This window comes from Arvicanthis niloticus, chromosome 30 (genome assembly GCF_011762505.2).
Source record: "Arvicanthis niloticus isolate mArvNil1 chromosome 30, mArvNil1.pat.X, whole genome shotgun sequence".
In the NCBI taxonomy this organism is placed as follows: Eukaryota; Metazoa; Chordata; class Mammalia; order Rodentia; family Muridae; genus Arvicanthis; species Arvicanthis niloticus.
The window spans coordinates 13,633,892-13,650,544 of record NC_133438.1 but is presented as its reverse complement, the minus strand read 5'-3'; the positions used below and the strand labels follow the sequence as shown (position 1 = coordinate 13,650,544).

At 40.5% G+C, this 16,653-nt stretch overlaps 1 non-coding gene across 1 annotated transcript; it reads left to right on the top strand.

Annotated features, from left to right (window-relative positions):
• The first annotated feature begins 6,293 nt into the window (after positions 1 to 6,293).
• Positions 6,294 to 6,365, top strand: Trnae-cuc (transfer RNA glutamic acid (anticodon CUC)). Its single transcript has one exon. It is a non-coding gene; the product is annotated as a tRNA-Glu (tRNA).
• Positions 6,366 to 16,653: the final 10,288 nt, after the last annotated feature.

Here is a 16,653-nt window from a genome sequence, read left to right as displayed (position 1 = left end):
GCATATGTTAGGGTAATAAAGGGTTTCTTTTCAAAAATGTATCCTTGAACTGGACACTATGGTCCATTTCTGTCATGCCAGCATTTGGGGAGGTAGAGACAGGAGGATAGTCAGTCTCAGGCCAGCCTGTGCTACATAGCAAAATCCTATCTCTAATTAGTAAAGTAATTAAATGAAACAAAACTGTCTCCATAGCATCTCTCACTGTACCTGGCTAGTGGAAAGTGCTTGGTAAGTGATGACCTGTTGGGGCTTGAAGCCTGTGGTAAATATGAAGACTAGCTCTTCTTCCTCTGATAAAGGGGACAAGTCAGGGTGCAGCAGTTTAAGTGCACTGGACATGTTCTTTCTTCTGTGGCAAATAATCCTTATATAGTGAGACTCTACGTAGATAGAGAGGTGGGGATTGCTTTGAGCAGAGAAAGTAGAAGGGAGCAGTGAATCATTTCACTTGCTCTGGTCTTCTTGTCTTCGTGAAGTGGGAACTAAGCCAGTGGGAGGCACCCGGATCTCTGTGTTCTTCAGAGTAATTTTCTAGAGGGCTTGGGTGTGAGTGACAGTATACAAATAGAATCTTTCTTACCTGTCTGTCTAGAAATAATCCTGCACTGAAGAATATGGCTAGTGTTTGTTTTAAAAGGCAGTATTGGCCATGTCTCATGAAGCTGGAATTTTAAGAATATCGGTAAATATGGCTCTTGACCATTTGCTGATAAAAGGTCCCTAATTAAGTGATGAGCTTAGGAGTCTGGGAAGATGGGTCAGTTAGTACAGTGTTTGCTATACAACCTGAGTCAACTCCTCAGTGCTCACAGAAAAGCTAGGGGGCTCAAAAAATAAGGTAGATCATAATATAGGGACATACCAGAAGTCTTCCTCTGTCCCCCCCCCCACACACACACGCACAAATAAATAAATAAGGAATCAGTTAGGTTTACTGAAATATTCACAGTGATGTATATTTCTGTGCAAAGGTGTTTGCGTTGAAATTTGTGCACTGGATGAAAAGTTGAGGTTACTACCACAAAGAAAGTTCACTCTTGGAGTGATAATATTTCGAACTATGTCTAGCTCAGAGGAAAATACATGTTCTCTCACCCTTGGACTTGGACTGGTTGACACAGGCTGTCAGTGACCCTGATGACAACTATATCTAAACAGGTTAATTAATCTCTTATTAATATCTAGAGAGATCATTAACAAGGTTGAAGGCAGCAGGTCATTGTCACAAGCTGGGAATCATTGCTCACTTGCAGTGGTTTTCAGCCTGTGGGCTGTGATCTCTTAAGGGTCAAATGACCTGTTCACAGGGGTCACCTAAGACCACTGGAAAGCACAGATATTTACATTATGATTCATAACAGCTGCAAAATTACAGTTACAAAATAGCAATGACATAATACAAAAATAACAATGACATATGGTTGGGGGTTACCATGAGGAACTGTGTTAAAGGGTCCCAGTGTTAGGATAGTTTAGAACCACTAGCCTATTGGGTCACGAAGATACCATCTTGATTTTGAGAAAACAAAGAAAGCCAGATGCCGTGCCATATACCTGTAATCCCAGCACTGGGGAGCCAGAGACATTAAGATTTTAAGGGTCCATGTGATTGATTGGTCATATGGTTAATGCCTGCTCAGTTTTATAAGAAACTACCAGATTATTCTCCAGGGCACTGTATCATTTTACAGTCTTATCTATATGCATACATTATGAAATGTATTTCATAATTTCTTGGTTATTTCAGCTGTCACCTCGAGTTAAGCTATGGCATTGGCAATTAAGGGCTGGAGAGATGGCTCAGCAGATATGAACACTTCCTGCTCTTCTAAAAGACCTGAGTTTGGTTCCCAGCATTCAGATCTGCTGGCTCACAACTGCCTGAAACTCTAGCTTGCGTGAACCCAACGTCTTTTTCTGGCCTCTGTAGGCACCAGCACATATGTGGAACACATAGACTTACATAACAGTTACATGCATGCATGCATGCGTGCATACATACACACACATACGTGCATAAATCCTTAAAACTGGCAGTCCCATTTGTTCTCCGTGGTGTCTTTGGTGCTTTGACACAGTGCTTGAATGAAATCTACAAATCACAAATTGGTTCCCTTGTGAGAAAGTTAATAAAAAAACTAATCACTTGGCTCAAGGTTATTTGTGAAAGAACAGATCATTAGAAACAATACCATGCAGTTATCAATGATGATAGAATGATACTCATATGATGAATATGTGTTAAAATAAGTTGATAAGAAATAGTTACAATGTGCCACTCCTTGATAAAAGTGCAAAAGAGAACATTTAAAGAATAGAAGATTCTTTTAAACCTTTTTTTGTTGTTGTTGTTGTTGTTGTTTTTTTTTTTTTTTTTTTTTTTTTTTTTTTTTTTTGAGTCAGGGTTTCTCTGTGTAGCCCTGGCTGTCCTGGAACTCACTCTGTAGACCAGGCTGGCCTTGAACTCAGAAATCCACCTGCCTCTGCCTCCCGAGTGCTGGGATTAAAGGCATGCGCCACCACTGCCCGGCTTAAACCTTTTCTAGGTTGCTTTATAAGTATAAAATACATTTTGTACTGAATTATGTTTGACCAGAAAGTAACAAAGCACTCTATGTATAGCAACATTCCAGAGGCCATGGGAACCAGTCCTAAGGTACCTTGAGTGAACTCACAAAACTGGTAAAGAACATATAAGCCCCAAACTATGCTTACAAACGGAATACAAATTAATGAGAGGAAGAGAAGTTCTTCTTTACTAACACAGAGCAAAACTAAGTGGCCATCTAATTACAAACACTACGGCAAGAAATTGACTCTGAATGTCACCATCAACAGAAACAGAAAATGTAGAAGCACCTGCGAGTAGCAAACGGTCAAGTGGTACTCCAGCCGTACTTGCTTTTCTCAGTAGTTATTAATGATGTGTCATTAAAATAGAGAAATATGGCAGATGCCTCCACCAAGTCATCAAACTTACCATGCATTCTGTAATTGCGTTTAAAATTACCAAAAGACTCGTATCTTAAACATCACATTTGTGAAAGGAGCTCAGGAGTCTAGTGCATATCTCACAGGACAGAAGCCAACAAGTTCGCAAGCCTGTTTTCTACCCAAAGCTTGGGGGAAAAGTCTGCCTCTCTGTCCTGACCCACATCCTTGGCTCCTCGTCCTTGGCACAGGCTTCCTGAAGCCAGTGATAGCCGTGACTCCTGTCACATCACCCAGGCATTCTCTTGCCTACCGCTTTCACTTTTAGGGACATGTGATGATTTGGGGGTCTTCCAAGGTGATCCAGGAGAGATCTCCATCGCAAGATATTCAATCACCATGAAGTTCTTTTGCTATGCAAGATGGCGTCCTACATCACATAGTAGGACACACGCATAATAGGTTACTATTGCTGTAATGAAACACCATGACCAAAAGCAAGTTGGGAGGAAAAGATTTTTTGACTTACAGTTTCCCATTATAGTCCATCACTGAAGGACGTCAGGGCAGGAGCTCAAACAGGACAGGAACCTGGAAGCAGCAGCTGATGCAGAGGCCATGCAGGGAGCAGGGCAGGGTGCTTGTTCAGCCTGCTTTTGTATAGAACCCAGGACTACGAGTGCAGGGGTGCACCACCCATAATGTGTTGGGCCTTCTCACATCAATCACTAATTAAGAAAATGCCCTACAGAGCTGCCTATAGACTGACTTCATGGAGGCATTTTCTCAACTGACATTCTCTCATCCCAGATGACTGTGGCTTATGCTCTGGGGACATGTACGGACAAGGCATTCCTGTACTGGAGCAAACAACATTACAAGTGAGTGGAGGAGCCAGCACTGCACTTGTTCTGATAAAAAGCACTGAAGAAAATGTTTCATTTACGGTAGGTTTCCTGCCAAAAGAAATATCTAGGTTGAGAGACTTTCCAAAGTAACTGCCCTCCATTATTAGAAAAATAAAAATCAATGTCGCTAAAAGAAAATCGAAGTTTACATATTAAAGAAATGAAACTGAGTTAGATCTTAAATATTGAAAAAAACTATAAAGGATATTTCAGGACAATTGAAACTTTTGATTATTGATCTTTATGTTTGTTTGTTTGTTTTGTTTTTTGTTTTTTGTTTTTTTGTTTTTCTAGACAGTGTTTCTCTGTGTAGCCCTGGCTGTCTTGGAACTCACTCTGTAAACCAGGCTAGATAACTCAGAAATCCACCTGCCTCTGCCTCCCAAGTGCTGGGATTAAAGGTATGTGCCAGGCCGGGTGGTGGTGGCACACACCTTTAGTCCCAGCACTTGGGAGGCAGAGGCAGGCAGATTTCTGAGTTCGAGGCCAGCCTGGTCTACAGAGTGAGTTCTAGGACAGCCAGGGCTATACAGAGAAACCCTGTGTCAAAAAACCAAAAAAAAAAAAAAAAAAAGTGTGCACCACCACTACCCGGCATATTGATCTTATAAGAAAAGCTTTTATTGAACTCAAATTTTCTGAGTGTGATCATCTTACTGCTAGTTCTTATGAGATGATGAGTGTTAAACCATGACATTGCAGTTACCACAAGTGACTGAGGAAAAATAACCAAATAAATATGGCAAAATACTAGCCATTAGTGAATCCAGCTTATTACTATAAGATATTAGTCAACCTTAAAATATTCAATTAGCTACATTAAAATAATAAAACCAAATGTCATCATTTTATGTATTCAGTAGAACCATATTATTATTTTTAAAAGGATTAATGTTTTAAGAGTATTGAGATTTTATTTCTTTACATTGAGGTTTGAAAAGCCAATGGGAATTCCACACTTGAATCACATCTAAATTGGTACTAGCTGCATCTCAGGGCCCGGGAGACACTCTAACAAACACTGAACACACTGCACAGGTTCACATGAACTTGATCTACTCAAAATGTTTGGCAGAGTGGGAGTGCATTTTCTATAGAAAATAGGACAAGGGGCCAGTGGTGGCAGGACACACATGCCTTTAATCCCCGTCACTTGGGAGGCGGATTTTTGTGAGTTTTAGACAGAGCCTGGTCCATAGAATGAGTTCTCAGACAGTCAAGGTCCACAGAGAAATCCTGTCTGGAAAAACAAACAATAAAATAATAAAATTAAATTAAATTTAAAACTCCGATATAGGGGTAGCACAGGCCTTCAACCCCAGCTTTTGGGAGCACAGGCAGGAAGATCTCTGTAAATTCGAGGCCAGCCAGGACTTGCAAGCCCTGTCTCAAAAAAGTGAGACCCTGTCTTAAAAAAAAAAAAAAAAAAAATTGGAAACTTCTTTTGGTGATGTTTTAGCAATTAATCTTAGCGATTTCCTTTAACCTTTCTGTTTGTGTATTTAAGTAATTTTAGATTATATCAAGGATTTAATCATCATCTGAAAATACTTGCTAGAAAACGAGAGGCTATAGTCAAGCCCAACTCAGCTGATTCTGCGTGATCTCAGTGGTTCTGCATGCTCTGGGGAGCCAGTTCTTCGCGGGGTCACGTCTGCAGTGCTTCCTTCCACCGTGCTGCACAGTGGGGCTCTAGGCTTACATTCTTCTTGGCTTGCATTTCTTGAGGGTTTGTAGACGGAGACTGCCTGGAAGGTTCTTGAACTCCTGGCAATTCCACAATTTCCTGGCTGTGTTCGTGTATATATTGAAGCGACTGCTCAGATAGGAATCTTCTGAGGACTGTGAGGATAGCTCCCAGCAGTCACACCAGTGCTAATAGCTTCGTTAACCCAAATGACAGACACCTAATAAGACACGATCATGTGATACATGCGTATTTACATATGTGTATGTATTAGTTTGCATGTGTGCCTTCGGGTGCCTACATTTGCACACTAATGGCTTTGAGGGGTCCTCTCTGCCACTTTTGTTGGTATTAATGGCATTTACTATTCACGGGACAAGAAAAAAAGATACAAAGATACAAATAGAGACCGGTTAGATTTGAATTAAGTGTCTAAGACCGTCAAGAAAACTAGCAAATGGCAAGATCTGGATAAAAGCTTACGTAGCCGAGGCATAGAAATAGTTTCATGGAACGCAATAGTAGGAGAAATACAGAACATCTCCAGCACACAGGCAGACGGGGATCAAGTTTCCAGGGTCCCTTCTAGAGCGGTTGCGAGGTCCACAGGAAAGCTGAGAAAGGGCCCCAGTTTCCGGTGCTCATTCTTATAGCAATCAAATGCTCGCATACATAGTTCAGGGCAAATCTGCCCTCTAGCGCTTGGAAGTAAATCCGGCACTTTAAATGAACCAAATAACATAACAGAAGGAGCTCTTGCAAGCTCCCTGGTGGTCTAGTGGTTAGGATTCGGCGCTCTCACCGCCGCGGCCCGGGTTCGATTCCCGGTCAGGGAAGCACATATTTTTCTAAAAAAACCGCCTATTTAAGTTAAGTTTTATGGTAATTTGTTTCTTTCTGCTTCTTTATTGTTGGTTACAAACGTTCTATTTGTTTTACAAATGTTTTTATAGCTATACTTCAAAACGTTAGTGATAAAATACTTCAAACATACTTGTTTATACGTTTGTTCATCCATTTCTAAGGTTGCAATTTCCAGCATTTGATAATAATTTGGATGTGTATACAAGCAGAGATCTTTAGAAAGCCTTTATTGAGTGTGTTTGACAGTAGGTTGGGCTGTGATGTGGGATACATGAGGGACGCATGCTGGGACTCTTTGCAGGCTGAGTTCAGATAGGGACATGCAGCCAGATTATAGATGACTCGGTGACCTGCTTAAACATTGCAAAGGATTCAAAAGAACTCAGTATTCGACAGCCCTTGAAGCTACAGGAACTGAAGTGTAGAAGAATCATCATCACTGATCTCATGATATGTGATCTGTATAATCCGTAAAGTCAAGGGATCACACAGAGGATGCTGGGATGCAGAAAGATAGCAGGCAGAGATGGTAAGTCCAGCTTCATCCCTCAGAGCCAACAGGGAAACATTGATTGGGATTGTTAAGTTAAAGGTGAAGTCTGGAGTGAGAAGTCCTCTGCTTACCAGCTTGGGAAGATTTGGAGTCTCCAAAACGGGGAATTTGCAAATAGACAGATGAGAAAGGAATAAACTCAGGAGAGTACACTAGGAAAAGATAAAAACAGCATAACTAATAAAAAAAAAAGTAGCAACTGTGATGTCAGAGAGATTAAAATAAAAGACTTAAGAAAGAGTGGTGGGTGCTGGTTCATTGGTTAAGAATGCAGGTTGCTCTTCTGATGATGGCTTACAATTTCTAATCGTAGGAGATCCAACATCCTCTTCTGGACTCCAGGAGGGCCCGGAATACATGAGTTAATTAGACATACATGCAGACAAAACAGCCAGACATAAAAAATAAAAATAAAGGTTAAATAATAAAGGGAACTAGGAGGTGGGGGAGGAAGCAGAGACTTGATGAGAAGCCAAGGAGAAGATCATGGCGCCAGAGACCAGACCAACTCCATCTTGGGTTCAGGCTCCATCTTAGAGAACCTGACCTAAGCTTAAACTCCAGTTAACCAACAAGCCTGCACCTAGAACTAGTTTCCAGGTTACTCCCCACAAGCCTGCACCTAACACTATTCTCTAGATCACGCCCTAACAACAACCAATTAGGAGGAAAGCACAAGTTAAGCTTATGGTTTGGCTCCCAGCACCAGCCAATCATTTTAAAGGGCAACAAATTCCGTAATAGCCTCCCAATCAGATATGTGCCCTTGCTTGTTTGCTTGCCTCTATAAACGCTTGCTTGAAACTGGGTTGCTTCCCACCCTGCTGCATCAGTGATGGTGGTGTAGCCCAAGCTAGTGTGATTTTGTTGGATCCGGCTCCTTGGTTGGCTTTTGGGGTTCTCAGACAGGCACAACAGGAGGATTACCCAGAACAATATGTAAAGTTGGGTATGTAAGTTAACGTTGAGGTTTGGAGAAAGGTCTAGGGAGAAAAAGCATACGCATTTTTAAAAAGTAGTTTTTTCAAGGCCTTCCCCTGGTATTTTCTTTCTCTTTAATTTTCTTCTTATTTACCTTTTAGGCCTTAGCTTAGAGTTAAAAGGGGCTCATACTATCATATATCTTAGAATCTTTATAAGCCTTGGTTTATTGTTCGGTTTGCTTTTCAGCTGTTGCATTGTGAGTATATTTCTGTGCTTAATTCTGCCTGTTTGCAAGATTGCTTATATTTTAATTGAATGGAAAGAATGTATATTCTATAGACAACGTTAAATTTCCAAGAAAAAGCTGTATTCTGCTAATGAGTAATCCTAAACTACTGTTTTAATGGTTTATGATTGAGAAACATATCCAGGCTCAAAAGGACATTTAGATATGACTACAGTCTCCCTCACCATAGTCAGTTATGTTTGGTTCCTCTTTAGCAAGTAGCAACAGCATTTAATTTTGATACTGAACATATATATATTTGAGACAGGGTTTCTCTGTGTAGCCCTGGCTGTCCTGGAACTCACTCTGTAGACCAGGCTGGCCTCAAACCCAGAAATCCGCCTGCCTCTGCCTCCCAAGTGCTGGCATTAAAGGCGTGCGCCACCACCGCCCGACACATTTATATTTTTTAATGGCCACAGATTATCCACAGCACTGTCTTTTTAATGGGCTGTCTCTCTGTGTTAAAAATGCAAATTTTACTTTAATGTGTGTTATTCTGCCCATCCTGTTTTGTTACCTCATTGTTATAGATTGGGTGGGAAGATGATGTTATCATTTATAAATAGTGACAATGTCATACTTCCATTTCACTCCTCTCTGCTCCTCCTTGGGCACTGATAATGAATAGGCACTGGAGAGGAAATATCATATTGAACTCAGGGACTACTTCCAGAATGCTTTCCTTTCAGGGTCAGGACTTGTTTTTAACTCTCCTTCATCTCAACTGGTGGAGAAGGCATAGAGTTGGAAATGAAGTAACAAAAGAAATCACCCAGGAAATTATGGGGCTGCTGGGGACTCTTGTAAACGCAGCAAATCAGGAGTGTGATCCTGACTCTGTCCGTGCAGAAGATAAGAGTGTATTTGTTATTTTTTCTCATTGCTGTTTCATATCTGATAAAAATCACTTAAGGAAGAAAAGGTTTCTTCTGATTTACAGTTCTAGGGTGCACCCTAACATGGCGGGGAAGTCATGTGCTAGAAATACAGGGCAGCTGCTCACATTGTATCTGCTTTAGGAAGCAGAAGAGAGCTAAAAAAGTCACTCAAGGTCCTTTTCTTTTTATATGTAGCCAGTGGAATCAGGCTCCCCATAGTTTATATGGGTAGTTCCGTGTCAATTGAACTGATCCTGATAACCCCCCTGAGCACACCTAGGGGCTTGTCTCCTAGGTGGTTTTAGATTCTGTCCTGCTGAAAGTCCATATTAACCACCATTGAAAAGCACTTCAAAATCCCAAGATCATATGATATTTCATATAACAACTTGTAGGAAGGTGATATTAAATTATAATCAGTAATCAGTAATCCACTCATTAAACCTTGCTTTCTACCTTGGGTGAGTATGGCCTGTTGGTTTTCATACTGGTTCATAACCTGCCTCTTCAGCTGGCCAAGCGACTTTGATCCCTTCCAATGCCCACGGGACTGGGACACACTCACATGATCGCGAACATTAAGAATTCACTGTGGGCTTCAGCTTCTTAATTAAATGTTGGGGCAGATGGCGTGATCCACTTAATTCCGAACACTCTTTGCCTAGAGCATTTTATTTCCCAAAAAAGCTCCTGTAATGAAAGATTCCCTGGCAATTAGGTCTGGGAATCCTTTGGAAGCACAATTTAGAGGCAGTGTTGCAAAATCAGTCAATGTAGGTTAGAGCTCTATCTCTGTAACTCATGGGCTATAGAGTTCAGGGCAAGTTCTCTAAGGTCTTTACACTTGTTTCCTCTGTAAGATAAGGATAACAGCAGTATTTATTGCAAAATGGTTTCTTAAAATAAACATTAAAAGTTTATTTAGGTCATTTAATAGAGTACCTTATAGTAAATCATCGCCATATGCAACTGATAATAGAAATTAATAATAACAATGACTATGAACAACAATATAGCAACATGAAAATATTATATAGTATATATGTATATATTCATATTCAAATACTTAATTTCGTTACCAATGTAGATAATCTAGTGTTTGATTCAACAAGCCTCTATAATTCTTGCCTCTAACCTGAGGGTGATATTGTCTACATCTGGGTGTCTGAGCCACATGCAGCCACATGTTCTGTGAGAATTAAACGCTGGGTGTGGCTCTGCTTTGCAAACTGAAATGATGGTCAGAGTAGTAAAACAGCAAGTAGATAGTATCTGATGGCTCTTCTGGCCTCAGTTTTTACAACCAGAGTCTTTAGGACTTTAGCACCTTTGATGAATACTAATTCTTCAAGAGTTAGGGTTGGAGTTTCTGGAGATGAAACACAGATGCTGAGAACGCAGGTTTTGTCCAGAAAGGTTGGTTGAGCAGTTTTCATTCTGTTTCTGGTAGATGGTAAAGCCGTTCAGCTTTACTGTTGGAGCACCAAGAATCGCAGCTGATATTGTATTACACAGAGTGAACCATTCTTCTCTTGGCGGATTTAATTGGTCTGAAGATTCTTTCTTCCTTTATTTACTATTAGGATAAACTCACTGTGTGCCTGCTGTGGGGTATAAACTTCCTGAGATATGTTTGCTTATGCTCTCTAGGAGTGTCCTCATGACCAGGCTCCAGAGCATCCCTTAGCACCCATATTATAGACAACAAAGCAGGCCTAGTTGCTTCTCCAATCTTCCCTGAGGAACTGAGGATGAAACTCTTGTTATGAGTTCTTCCCATCACCTCAGTATGCTGGTTATATTATTTCCTTAGCAGACATGTAGAGAAAGGGCACAGGAGGTGGACCCTCAGCCTTGATCCGCATTACTTAAAAGGTATATTGGTAATTATAGTGCTTGTGTTAGCATTGTTTCTCAACCTCTGAGTTGTGACCCCTTTTGGGGAGAGTCAAAGGACCCTTTCACAGGGGTTGCCTAAGCCATCGAAAACCACAGACATTTACGTTATGAATCATAACAGTAGCAAAATTACGGTTATTGAGTAGCAATGAAATGATTCTATGGTTGGGGGACATCACATTATGAGGAACTGTACTAAGGGGTTGCAGCATTAGGAAGGTTAAGAACCATTCGCTGGGCTAAAGGATACTTCTGGATTTGTTGCCAGGTACCATGGGTGCCACATATTCTGTGATACCCAGGATAATGAAACTGAAAGGTCTTTCATTTGGAATGCTACTCATATTTCTCCCACTTCTGAGTGGACCATGTTTGTGCTAACATGATTATATATTGAGGTTCAAGTTGATTGTTTGCAATAACGAAGGTTCACAGTCATCTGGTGATCTGAACCAATTCTTTGGAATTAGTTTAATATTTAAGTAAGATGAAGAAAAAATAAAGAAATGATCATTCTCCAGGTAACTCTTGAGATAATTGCGTGCAACATTTAATAGAGAGAATGCTCTCAGGGGGAAGAGTTATGGGCAGGTTGAAAAATGATAACTATGAAAACATACCACAAGGGGGCATCCTAGCCTCGTGTGATTCAAACTCATTCTCCAAGTAAATCTAGGATCTCTTTGCCTGTCTGCCTGTCTGTCTGCCTGCCTGTCTGTCTGTCTGCCTGTACAGCTTTTTCTTGTAATCAGTTGTGCTTGATTTTATTTGCCTGCATATGTACTTGCTGTCCTATCAGATTAAAATTCGGTGGACATCTTTAAAGAAATCAAATGCAAATTAGTTCTGTTCGTCTAGTGTGTGACTCTTATTCATTCCTTCTTTCCGTTACGCATTCAGGGACTCATCCAGTTATTCAGTCTACACAAATCTATGTTGAGCTGCTCTTCTGTACCAGACAAAAAACAAAGAGGCCCTCGAGACACACAGACATTTCATATCATTTGTCCTCACAGACAACTTGCAATCCACAAGTTCCGTGAAAAAGAAGGATGCAGCCATTCGAGACCACAAGGAGGTTCTTCCTGGGGGTATAATACCAACAGAATGATGCATTTGATCAGAAACATGAAGATGAGTTACCTAAAGGGAAGAGAAAAAAATTCTGATGGAAAGAGACACAGGCCAGGCCTTGCAAGAAGGCACAGAGAAAACCAGGAAGGCTGGCTGGCAAATGAGAGAGGGAGCTAGCTGACAGCCGTGTAGACCAACTCATGATGGAGCCTCACAGCTTTGCAATCTGACCTTAAGGATTTGTCTTCCGAACAAGAGCCCAAGAAGATGCTGCTACTGAATTGTGTAGAAGCTATACTGACACAGTAAAGGAATGAGCCACTAATTGTGCCTCAAGGGCTACATGGCAGAGCACAACAACATTGACCTGGGTATTAAGAACTTGGTGGCATTGTAGGGCATCATCTGCAAACAGTAATATAATCTCAAACCCAGTAATATTAGCCAGAGTTAAGATTTTCTTTTAAAGATCCAGGACTTCCCCAGAGTGTTTATCTTTTTCTTTCTTTCTTTCTTTCTTTCTTTCTTTCTTTCTTTCTTTCTTTTTTTTTTTTGAGACAGGGTTTCTCTGTATAGTCCTGGCACTCACTCTGTAGACCAGGCTGGCCTCTGCCTCCCAAGTGCTGGGATTAAAGGCGTGCACCACCACCGCCCGGCAAGTGTTTATTTTCAATCAGACCAAAAACCATTGTTCTTACAGATAGGACACACAAGATATGCTATCTTAACAAACAAATGGAACTAGTTACCTCAGCCACTGCAAAACAAAATCCACTGAAATATAAAAGATATGAACAAAAATGTTCTCTTTCTGTTCACATTGTCTCCAGAAGAACCACATCTTAGAAGCTGGGCCAGTGGGTGCAACTGCACAGATATTTATCTTACTTGGGCTCTCAGTTGTTCTCATGTATAAGTTGAAACATTGGCCTTGTTTATGTTCTCCAAGGTCTGTGATCTATGAATTTACTCATAGAAAGCAATATGTACATGTTAGTAATTTAATGTAAACGGAATGGTTACTGCAGAACGCCTTGGAATACATTGAATGCAGATGTGCACATGAACTGCTTCTGGGTCTTTACATACATGGGCAGAAGCTGCACTTTTGTTATTGATAGTCTCCTATGAGTAAGGTCTTAATGCTATTATTTAGTCTTCAGAAATTCCTTGTGAGAGAGATTTTAAGAAAATTGACACAGACTCAAAATCTGTTCCAAGTCCTATAGTTTAGTCATTCCCACATTGTTTTTTGAGACAGGGTCTCACTGATGAGAATTCACTGATTGGAATTCACTGATGCTAGCAGTTGGCCAGGGGCCAAGTAGAATCCTCTGGTTCTGAGGCCCCGGTGCTGGGCTCCGAGATGTGCACACCTAAGAGATTTCCTTTTCTTTCATGGTTATGGTTGTTTTGCTTATGTGTCTGTGTGCCATGGGTGTCTAGTGGCTGTGAAGGGCAGGGGAGGCCATCAGATCCCCTCAAACTGGAACTAGAGTCACTTGAAAGCCACTATGTGCATGCTAGGAATTGAACTGGAGCCTCTGGATGACGCTTCCAGAGTCTTTTTCCAGTGCTTTCCCCAGCTGATCCATCTCTGCAGTTCCACCTGTTTTAGTTTGTTTGTTTTTATTTCCTGATGTGTGTGCTAATGATGTGAGGATCTGAACTCGGATCCTCATGCTTGCATGGCAGACATTTTACTGAGTCATTTCCCCAGCCTCTAAGAGTTGAAACTTTAAAGATAGATAGATAGATAGATAGATAGATAGATAGATAGATAGACAGATAGATAGATAGATATACACACATATATACATATATATATATATATATATATATATATATATATATGTATGTATTGAAGGAGACAGGGATAATTTCACTACAATTATAAATATGGACTTCTAGTGGTCTGTTGAATAAGTACCAAGAATTTTACTACATTCTCATATGTTAAAAGTGATTAATAGACTTGACTAAAGTCTATTAATTATAAACATGAGTTTTCCCAGATGAGGGTGTGAAGGTGTGCCTTCCCTGAGCACTCGGCTGACTTGTTATGGTGTCCTTCCTGTGGCAGCAGAGGACACACCAAGGACCTTTCCTCCAGCGCTATCTGTCTTAAAGGAGCAATTAGACATCGAATTTTCACCACTTTCATCTTACCTTGAGGACAATTTGGGAACTTTGTTTTTTTTTTTTTTTTTTTTTTTTTTTTTTTTTTTTTTCCGTACGTTCTATGCACTTGGACAAGGGCCTTCTACAGGATTATGCTGTTCTGGGAAGTGGCCCCATACTTCATATTGAGCCATGTCTATGGCTTTCCTTCTTGGTTATCCTTAGAGTCTGAGATTCACATCGATGGTGAAGCGGTGAGGTGAGATCTGATCTATGTGAACCACGTAATGGTTTTGATGCCTAGATCTGTTCTCACAAGAATCTCCCTCCGGGAACACTTGGTGTTTCAAGTCTGTTTCTTGGCACACTATGTAGGACTTATGTACATGTTGGTTCAACAATAGTAGTAGTGACTTCATAGTCCTCTTTTGATGAGCACAGTCGACTTCAAGCCTCTCGATGATAGCAGCAAAAGGTGGGTATATACCATAGGTAATATTTGCCTTTGAACGCAGTCATACCGTCTGATAGTCAATAAACTGCATTTCAGTTTTGATTCATTACCATGCTTAGACATTTATACTGCTCTATGCCTATAATTCTGTCAGTAGAAAGATGTAAAAATAACAGAAATATAATAATCGTGGTTTGTGAGATAAAAATTGACTAGCTCCATTGTCACTGGGAGCAGCTTGTGGCTTGACCAAAGTGTCACGATGAGGGTAAAATACAACCTGTGTTTTGCCCTTTAGACTGAAAACATATTTCTATCATCTTGCCAGATTACCCTCCCATCCAGCAAAAGCCTGTTTATAGCACCTGTCTGGGAAAGACTGGTCAGGATGAGTCTGCTTGCCAGCATCCTGGCTCAGCACGAAGTCTACACAATGGCAACACAATCTCCTTCATCGTCCTGTTTTGGTTTTTAAAAAGGGGCTAAGGTGTTTTCTAACAGGAGACAAAGGTTTAAAGATGTGCTGAAAGATCTAGGAAGCGATTCTGCAATACAGTAAATAGTAATCAGTTCAATAGTGTGTCATCAGGAAGAAGAGGTTAAATGGGGACACCCCATTGCTTCAGGAGTCTATGAGCAATCTAAATTTATCACCACTCGTATACAAGGGAAACATTGTGACTGAGAGTCATTATTACTTAAATTTTTTTTTCCATCTCATGAAACGCCATTTCATTTTCACGCTAACGAAAACACAAAATGGTTACAATTCAAAGCCTACATAAGAACATGCAGAGTCACCCCAGTAAAGGTATTCACCCTTTTTCTTCCCGTAAACTGTGTAATGCACTCAGATGAAGGCACTTACAGTTTCTACCATTACCACAGACTCAAAGAAATGGCAGCAGTGTTCAAGTAAACCCAACATGGAAGGCTGAGAACTTAGAAACAAAGATGTCTCTGGGAATAAGGATTTTGGAAACATCATGTATACATCTGAACTGCAACCACTACAAAAACCATCCCCCACCCTAGGCTAAAGAAGTCAGGCCAGTTTAATGAGACTTTCTAGTAATGAGACTTTACAATGGATGCAGATCAGCACAGGCCAAATGAAGGCCTTGCTTTATGAGAAAATAAACCTAGAATGAATATTCTGAATAGATTAGTACTCCCATCAAAACACACACACACCCCTCATTTTTTAAAATAAATTTGCTCAACATCTTCTCTTAATTCTTCACCATTCTGCCTGTCCATTGTCAGTCACATTACAAAGACTGTAAAATACTCTTTTATATCCTGCACAGAAGGTAAACTCAGTTGCCCAAAAGGTCAAACTAGACACCTGTCAAAATAATTTCTTTTTAATATGGTATTATGGACTAAATGTGAGTTACATCTTTTTCTAGCCTCTCACTTGCTAAGGAGAGCTGGTAGTTTCATGCTAAACCTACATGCAGACTCATTTTTATATTCAGTCATCCCTGGTAAAGTGATATCATGGCGGTGTTCTAGATGACTCTGAGTTCAAAAATAAAACAAAACCAAAGCCATAGCTTAGAGAACAAAAGTATGGGCTGAAAAAGTAAACAGAGTCCCATGGAGTCATTGGCAAGCTGCCAGGTATGATACCAGACAGTTAGCATCAATTTCTAGTTTCCAAGATGTCCATACAGTATTGTGACTTCTATAGTACAGGTGTGGGCTTGAATGAGGAACAAGTTTCTAGAACATGACTTATTCTTTATTAGGACATTAGTTGAGTTTGTTTCTTGTCCTCCATCTTAAGGCGGTCCTAGTTCTAATAGTGACATAGCCAACAAACTGGTTCCCTAACCAACTCATTTTTTTCCTTTCCTTTGAGGGCATGGGTGAAAGCACTGTACCTAGACAGCCATTTCCCACATGATCTCTGCCCTTACAGCAGATCGTCCAGGCGCTTTTCAATATCTTCTATTGACTTTCAAAGATGGATCCTTTCCAGGATCATGAACTATAGTGACGGTTTGAACGGCATGTTTGCTGTGATGTTTTGCTGAAGCACTTGGAACATTCACAATCTCAG